Source organism: Crocodylus porosus, unplaced genomic scaffold (assembly GCF_001723895.1).
Source record: "Crocodylus porosus isolate Cpor-Errol unplaced genomic scaffold, CroPor_comp1, whole genome shotgun sequence".
NCBI classification, from domain to species: domain Eukaryota; kingdom Metazoa; phylum Chordata; order Crocodylia; family Crocodylidae; genus Crocodylus; species Crocodylus porosus.
The window spans coordinates 20,159,573-20,168,169 of NW_017728917.1; the positions used below are offsets into that span (position 1 = coordinate 20,159,573).

Genomic DNA, 8,597 nt, shown 5'->3' on the forward strand with positions numbered 1-8,597 from the left:
GCCCGAGGGGGGCCCAGCAGGGAGGTGGCTGTTCTGGTCCCTACTTAGGAAGACAGAGGCAAAGAAATCGTTAAACATGTTAGCTTTGTCGTCTGGTGTGACAACCAAATTTCCCAAGGTTCTTTGGGTGAATCTGATCTCTTTTATTAGACCAACTGAAACAGTTAGAAAAACATTTTTAAAAGCACGCTTTTGGGTTTAAAAACCCTTCACCAAGCTGAAGAAGTTTCTGCAGTTGGTGTGTGCTCTTCCTGGAGGAAATGAAAAGTAAAGCCAGAGGCCGGGCTCGTCTGCATGCAGGATAGGCAGTCAGCAAAGATGTAAACTGAGGAGTTAATAATGGGTGAAAGACAGGCTGGATGGAAGGAGAAGGGGAATGAATAGTGGAGAAGTACCTGGGGAGCCAGATGTCAGGCAGGTTATAATGTGTCGTAAATCCAATGTCTATATTTAATCCATGATTTTTAGTATCCAGGAGGTTGATGAAGTGGATTTCATAGGCTCCTCTCTGGGAAGTGTTTTATAAGTTTCTTTTGAGGATTCAAGCTGAGAGATTGAAGAGAGAGTGGTTTTGTTGCGAGAACGTACCCCCATAGGTAACTGGGTATTCTTGTCTTTGATGGATTTCCGGTGTGTGTTAATTCTGGTGCACAGTTGTTGTTTGGTCTCTCCTACGTATTTTCCATCAGGGAATTTGGTGCACTGGATGAGATATATTACATTTCTGGAGGCGCATAGAGATGAGCCTATGAACTTCACTTCATCAACCCTCTTGATACTAAAAATCATGGACTAGGTGGAGTGCAAGACTTTGGATTTATGACACATTATAACTTGCCTGACATCTGACTCTCCAGGTACTTCTCCACTGTTCATCCCCCTTCTCTCTCCCCACAGCCATCACGTCTCTCACCCACTGACTCCTCAGTTTACATCTTCACTGACTGCCTGTCTTGTACCAGCCCGGCCTCTGGCTTCTTTACTTTTCATTCCATCCAGGAAGAGCACACACTAGCTGCAGAGACTTCCTTAGCCTGACAAAGGGTTTTTAAACCCAAAAGCTTGCTTTAAAAAAGATGTTTTTCCAACTCTTTAAGTTGGTCTAATAAAAAAAACTAGATTCACCCGAAGAACCTTTTTCTGCCTATGCACTGCTACAACATACACCCCTGCAACATATTAAGAAAATTAATGCATTTAAGGTATCTTAACCAAAATTTAGCCTGCTCCTATTTATCTAAAAAAAAAATCATCTTTCCACAATGATTTTATGTAACTTCAAAACACTTGGATAACTGGGTCTGTAACGTACCAGACATGGACATTTCTTTGTACATCCAAATCAAGGGCTCTTTCTGCAAAATAGTTAGCAGTTCTAGGTGGAGCAGATTTCAGGCTACAGTATGTAATACAGACGTTATACAACAAACTGCAACCGACTAACATCAACTGCATGACGGTGTCTGAAAACTTGGCTAACAGGTCCAGGTATTCTGAGGTTCCCTTGAAGAGGGATGGGCTGGCACGGGCAGGAAGTGTTTGATTCCCTGCAGCGGCTCTGCATTAAGGTTCAACATGCAAAGTCATATTTACCAGCTCCCTGTCTGCAGCCTGTTCCTTGGATACTCATGACAGCTGTTGCAACTCACATGACTACAGATACCCAATGAACACTACCCTTACCCAGGAAACCATATTCCTAGCAAGCCAAGTGCATCTGACAAATCTGGACAGAGATCTTGGATGCCCTTTTCTCAGCACCAATGTCACACAAGCAGCTTTCAGTACCTCCACGTATGTGCACACGTGTGTTTCATGTCATTTCCTCTATTTCAGATCTGAAGCAGAATTTTTTAGGTTACTGAAGTGTTTCACCCAATTCGACTTTTGCTCCCTCCAAAGTAACTCTGCTGGCACAAACAGCATTACTAGACTTCGGGACAATCATCCTAAAGGATTGTTCTGCTTCCAACCAAGTTAAAACAGCTGCCAGGGGCTGTGGGATGGATACAAATAGTCAGACAACAACACAGCACCTATTTATTCCTCCCACACCACCTGCTTTACGGGATAATAACAAAGGAGCCGCACAAGCCAGACAATCTAGAGGAAATTAATTTTACATATCTACTCCTGCAGCAGAGGTAACAGCAATACTGATGACCCCCCAGCAGCTATTCACCCAGTCTTCTCCTTTAGTGTCACAAACTGTTTCTGGAGGTTAGAACAGCAGGAAATGTAACAGAGAAAAACCTTACAGCAAGACTGAGTATGTTTCCATGCTCCCAATACAGTGCCCTCAAGGACTAGGCAGAGTGCAAGAACAGCAAAATGTAGCCCTAGGGAAAGAATAAGACTAATTTTGTTTTGCAATATGCACCTCAGCTTTAGCTAGATTTTTTGTTTCTTCTTTTTTTTTTTAAAAAAAGACCAAGGTAACTCTTGTTGTCTAACGAGGCCTACATTTTTCCTGTTCTAAGCCAACATGATCAAAAGAGGATGTGCATTTAACTACCTTTTAGAGCCAACAGGAAGCATTTTGGTTCTGTCAAAATTCAGTTATAACAAAAAAAATCCATAACATTTATTTGTTAACAGCTAGAAGGCAGCGGGTTACATACAATCTGTTACCAAAAGATAAATTATCTCAACTAGTAGGAAGTAAGTTTAAAACCAATACAAGGAAGCTCTTTTTTACATAGCATGCAATGAAAGCATGGAATGCACTGTCACCAGATGTTGTGGGAGCTGACACAGTTTAGCCAGTCTGGAAAAGGGACTGGACAAATTAATGGAGGCAAGCGGTATCAGTAGCTATTGACTATGAGAATTAGGGGTACAGCCTCTGAATTACAGCTTTCCAAACCTCAAATGCTGGAGGCTGAAAGTGAGAAAGTAACAGTGGGAAAAACCCTGGTCATCCCCTGTTCCCTCTCCTTTTGAGCCTCCACTCTCTGCCATTATGTGAAATAAGCCCATTTGATGTGCCATGAGGTCATAAACTTCGGCCCACGATGAAAACTATAAGTCTCCTTTCATAAGGGATATGAGACACATCAACTGATTACTTGGGACAAGTAAAAACAAAACCAAACCAGGTGATGGATCAGGGCCAGGATCAGGAAGAACAGGGTGGCTGCCCCACGGGACATCTCTGGGAGGTGGCTGAAGTAGACCCTGTCTCCCCACTCCAGCCGCCAGTTGGCTTTGGCAGCTGGAGTTGTATGGGTCTCCTGCAGGAAAAGTACAGAGTACCTCCTCTCCTGGAGGAAGGAAGGAGAGTACCTGGCACCTGCAGAGACTCATCCTGCAGCCACGCACACTGAGGGTAACCACAGTGAGAGACCTTATTGGTGGGAGCTATTGTTAGGCGTGGCAGGGATTTCACAGAGGCAACACCAACCACAGGACCCATCAATCCCGCCATCCTGCCAAACACAAAGAGGGAGTCATAAAAGCTGTGGGACGCAGTGATAGTTTCTGGCATTGCTCCACTTGTGTCCCTTGTCTTCCTCCACCAGAGCCCTCACTGAGTTGAGGACTTAGTGGAAATTCCCCCAGCAGTCCAAAATGAGAGGGAGAGATGCAAGAACTGGAGCAACTCCTCCCTGGGTACCACTGGGGCCAAGAAGTCTGCCAGCTCTATGGAGCTCACAGACTCCCAGTTGCCATCCTGCTGGTTCTGTAGTTTGGTGGGTTCTTCCTGGCTGCCAGGTGGGGTGAGCATTTCCCCCTCCTCCACCCATGTGGGAACAGAGGCCCAGGGGAAGGCTGCCACATGGTCCACTACATAGTCTTGGGCCCCCTGGGCATTTTTTACATATGCAAGCGCCAGGTGCTTTGAAAAGCACCTAGTGCTGCGTTGCTTTCAGTTGTATAAATGACAAAACGTGTGTTAGCGTGCAGAAAATGGCAGCGGTGCGCTTTTAAACTAATGCACAAGGTGTTTTAATTCAACAGTGCACTGCTGCCATTTTCTCCACACTGACGTGCATTTTGCCACTTATACAACTGCAAGCAATACAGCACCATGCGCGTCAGGTCGCATATGGAGCAGACTCAATTAATGGAGTCTGCTCCAACACATCGGATCTCCGGCACATCCGGGCATGAAAATGTATGTGTATAAATGTCCCCTGATACTGGAAAAGATGCAGTCCCTCAGGGTGAGGGAGGGGGTAGCATGGGTAGTGGCAGGGCAAATGGAAGAGGTTCCTGTGCCTTTGGGGATGGGGAGGTGTTCGGTGGGGCACCCTGTTTCTCCCCCTTCAGCACCAGGGCCACAGGGCACACTGGGGTAGCTTTGATCGGGGTGGAGGAAGTTCAGGCATCTGCAGGATGACAGTGACTTCCCTAGAGCCCTAGGAAAAGGACTCTTCCCCATCAGGCCCACTAGCATGACCCCAGACACAGACCCCCCACCACTGGAGTGGCCAGAGGGGGCGGGCTCCATTGCTGGACATTCCCCAGGAGTGGCTGGGGCCAAGGCTCCAGTGCCTGCAGTGGTAGGGAGCAGGTCGCAACCAGCACTGTTGGGATCTCCTCCATGGGCTCCTCTACCACAACATGGCCATGCCATCCTGGGCCCTCCTCCACAGTGGTAACAACTTATCTTTTTCAATTTTTGTGGGGATGGGATTTCTGCAGCTCAAGAGATGGGGAGCATGACATCAACGTCAGCCCCCCATCTTAAGTGATGGGAGGGGAGCCTTCTCCATATCAGAGGGCCTGAACTGCACCTGATCCTCGCACTTTGCTTTGCTCTGGATGCCAGATTGCTGCCTATATGGGACCAGCACCCACCCAGCTTCAGGGTGGCCCAGGGAGGGGTCATTCTGGGGCACCAGGAGCACTATGGGGATATGAAGGGCTGGTGGTGGGGTGGTAGGGGCAGGTGTTCTTTGGAACCCCACTGGTGGCTGTGGCATGGGGTCCCCTGAATTTGCAGAGGGGGCTGGATGCTGGGGTGCTGGTGGCACCCCTCTCCTTGGCAGGGGTTGCAGTGCCCCTCATTGCTAACTGAGGGGGCACTCTTGGTAGGTGTCCTGGTACCTGGCATTAGAAGCACCTCACCTCCCTTGACATGTAGCTGTAAAGGTCCCCCTCCCTCTGCCTCTGCTGTCAGTTGGATGGTGACTGGGTGGTGGAAGGACTGGATATGGCAGAAGCTGGGGTCCTGGCACCCCAGCAAGAGAGGGATGACTGGAGAGAGGACTCTCTCTAGGCCTTGCAGAAAGGGCATGAGGGCCCAGTTAGGAGTAATGGAGGGGACAGAGCTGATAACCACCAAGGTCCCAAGATTTCGAAGGAGACATGCTTGCCTCACACTGTGAGCCCCGTCCTGCCACCTCTTGCATGGCACCCTCCATGGCAAGGTAGAAGACACCCTTACCACAGTGCCCAGAGGCTGCCACAATCTTCAGGGGGCCCACTGCTCAAGCAAGCACAAGCACATAATTTTCAAAGGGGAGCAGCTCTACTTCAGGCATGTCAAAGCACACCCCATTGTGCCTGCTGATGGCAGGGAGGGGGCCACAACTGCTTGACATGGTGCGGGCAGGAGGCAGAGGACCGAGCTGTTGAGGCTGCATGGAAACCTGCAGGTCAGGTGCTGGGCTGAGCAGCGGGGCTTGCAGAGCTGAAGGAAGGCTGAGTGGGTAGCACTTGCTAATGCTGGTCCTTGCAGGTGTTGCTAATTTGGTTTTGGGGGGACCCCCTCCAGCTAACTGGGTGGTGCGGGAGGACAAACAAGCAACCTACAGGAGGGAGTGGGGAAGCACGCCGCTGGCTTACTCAGCGGTCCACAAGACACTGGAAGAAGTGGAGTGGAGCACAGGAGTTACCACAGGAGGGTAGACATGGGGTTGCTGCTAGAGCAGCCAGAAAGCCAGCTGGTGGGGTTGATGATGGAGGGGTCCCACTGGCTCTGTGGGGTCCCCACTTGCTGCAGGAGGCTGTGGCAGCAGGTGGTGGGTTAGGCAGAAGGCCCCCCTGCCCCCACAAGGGGGGGGAGGGGGCTCTTGGTCCAGGCAAGGTGGTGGTCGTGCAGGGGGCAGGAGCCTGCAGCGCTCAGCTGGGCTCCGGCTACTCCCTGGCCCGCAGCTCCAGCAGCAGCCAGGGGGGAGTTGTGATGCCCCTAGTGGATACAGGATATGGGGCAAGATGGGCCTATGGTCTAACCCAGCAAATGGCAATTCTTATATGTAATGAAGTTTACAATCAGCTAATGGCAGATCTGGGAGCAAAAGCCAAGAGCACTGCTTCCTAGAGACATGAGCTAACATTAGACCCAAGCTATTTCTCTAATTAAAACTTTCTTGAAAAAGATCCAGAATAAAACCCTGTTACCCAACAGTCACGGGGCTGCCAGAGACGATATGTAATTAAGCAGTGGAACAAAGGCAGAAGGCAAAAGAGTACTTACACCACCCAGAACAGGGCCCAGACAGCTCATAACCAAATGGCCAAGTGAAAATAATTTGATTCATGAGTATCAAAAGCACAAGGAAGAGCCAAAAGAATTACCACTAAGTACTCATCAGGCAATAAAAGATTCATTTCCATCAATACAACTGACTAACCAGAAGTTTCAAAAGCAAAAAATCCCACTTACCAGTACAGTACGTTAGCTGCATTGTCACACAAGGGCTGTCAGCCAGAAAGGACTGACATGCCAGGCTAAATGAGATTTGAATCTTAGTCTATACTCTCTCTTTTATGCCAATTCAAGGCTCAGCAAAAAAGAGAAAAAAAATTCTGAGAGAAATAACTCAAGCATTTTTCTTCATTCAAAAAAAGTTAGACCCAGGTAGGATTCAACAGCACTACACTGTGCAGCATGAGTAAAAGAAGGAAGACAAGTCACAAAAACTGAATTAATGTAAACCGGTGATTTCCCAGCCAGGATACTGTGGCACCCAGGGGTGCCCTTCAAAAGTACCATGGGGTGCCACGCACTGTTAGGTGTGCAAACATGATTCACAAGATAAACCCAGGGATTTTTAATAGGAATTTGTTAAACACATTCTCTTCTGATCTACTGTGACCCTGCCAAGTTCTTTACAGCAGAAAAAACACTCTATTATTTTTCTGTAGTCAAAAATGAGTGAAGCCTAAGGACTGGAATCTAGTAGAGTACTTGAGAACCATTGACCTAAGCTCATTTAATATCATTCACGAGATTCACGAAGATTTAAACATGAAGCAGCAAGATACCGGAGCATCATCCCTCGAGTGCTGACACTTCTCTAGTATTAGCAGTTTCTCATATGCTGCATCTCGGGGAATGTTACATAATCTACCCAGCAAACTCTTTCTGATGAAATCATGTTTAGCTAACGGAGGATAACAGACATAACCGGGAGTGCTGCTTCCAATGATTACTGAACACATATGTGTATTTAGGGCTCAGTTTGACAGAGGGAAGAAAAGGAAAGCTAACTTGTATGCTGCGCAGATCTATGCAAGGTCATAGAGGACTTCTATACTGCAGAAATTATATATATCATTAAGCAGGCAGACTGAATTCAAACACAGCAGGTATCCGCACAGAACTGTTGGGAATAAAAAGATCATTCTGCATCTGCTCTGTGCCCGATTTAGCCAGGTTTGTTCCGAGATGCTCGGTTTCTGACTTGTGTCAACAGATTTTTAAATTCAGAAGCTGGGAGGTTACACAGTCAGATGATATATATAAATTCATCTTATTATTTGAAATATTTCAAGAAGAAACAATAAAATACAGGCTTACTACCCCATGAAAGGAATCCCAGGGTTTGAGGAGCCTAGTACAACAGACTGGGCATGCCCGGCGCCACAATGTTCAACTTTTCCTCCTCTTACTTGCTAGCACAATTTGAACCAGGTCAGTCTGTTCTCCTTGAAAGCTGCCTCCTGCTTACAGCTCCACATCTACAGAGAAATAATACTAATCGCAACATGACTTATGACATCACTGCCTCTATGACATCACGTGCGTGTCACGCTCTGGAATCTTTCAGCAGCTGCCTGTCACCTGCCGCAAAGTACCCGAGACGCCCCGATGTGGAGCCCAGCCGGGAATCCATTCCCGTGAGGACTGGCGTTAAAGACGAAACCTTTAGCTTTAACAACCACAACATCATTTCTGCCGGTCTTCAGAGGGAGGCTCGCGTCGACTCGCCTTCCCCGCGCTGGTCCTTTGTGCGACACAAGAGGCGCAGGCCTGAATCCACTCCTGCCCGAAACAGTTTCTCCCTCTTTCTCTCTCTCATGATACCAGGCCGCCAACCACAGCAATGACTGATGACCACCCCGAAACAATCCAATTCTTCAGGCAGCGCCTGCTAAGGAAAAGCCTCCCTCCTCCTGCCACCTCCGCAGCCCCTGTCCCTCGAGCACCGCACGGTTGAAGGAGGGTGCGCACAGCATGGCACGTCACGTCTGCAGACCCGGTGGCCTGGCCGGGGCCAGGGTCGCTATAACTTGCGGCTGCGGGGCCGAGGGGGGGGAAAGGCCACGAGGGTACAACCCACGCGCAGGGCCCAGGGCGCCGGCACCCACGTGCGGGACAGCTATGCCAGGGGCCTGCGGGGTGGGGGGAGCCCGCGGCTCCTCTC

At 48.8% G+C, this 8,597-nt stretch overlaps 1 protein-coding gene across 4 annotated transcripts in view; it reads right to left on the reverse strand.

Moving 5' to 3' along the window:
• Window positions 1-8,597, reverse strand: part of ABHD6 (abhydrolase domain containing 6) — a 45,489-nt gene that overhangs the window by 30,943 nt on the left and 5,949 nt on the right. Inside the window, exon 1 of one of the 4 annotated variants that reach the window (XM_019536866.1) lies at window positions 7,843-8,103. The exons of 1 other annotated variant lie outside the window; for it this stretch is intronic. The gene's annotated coding sequence lies outside the window, so the exon portion shown is untranslated. Of the gene's footprint in view, window positions 1-5,843; window positions 5,864-7,842; window positions 8,108-8,597 lie in introns of those variants that run through there. 2 more of the 4 variants (XM_019536868.1, XM_019536869.1) reach the window with 2 other exon arrangements.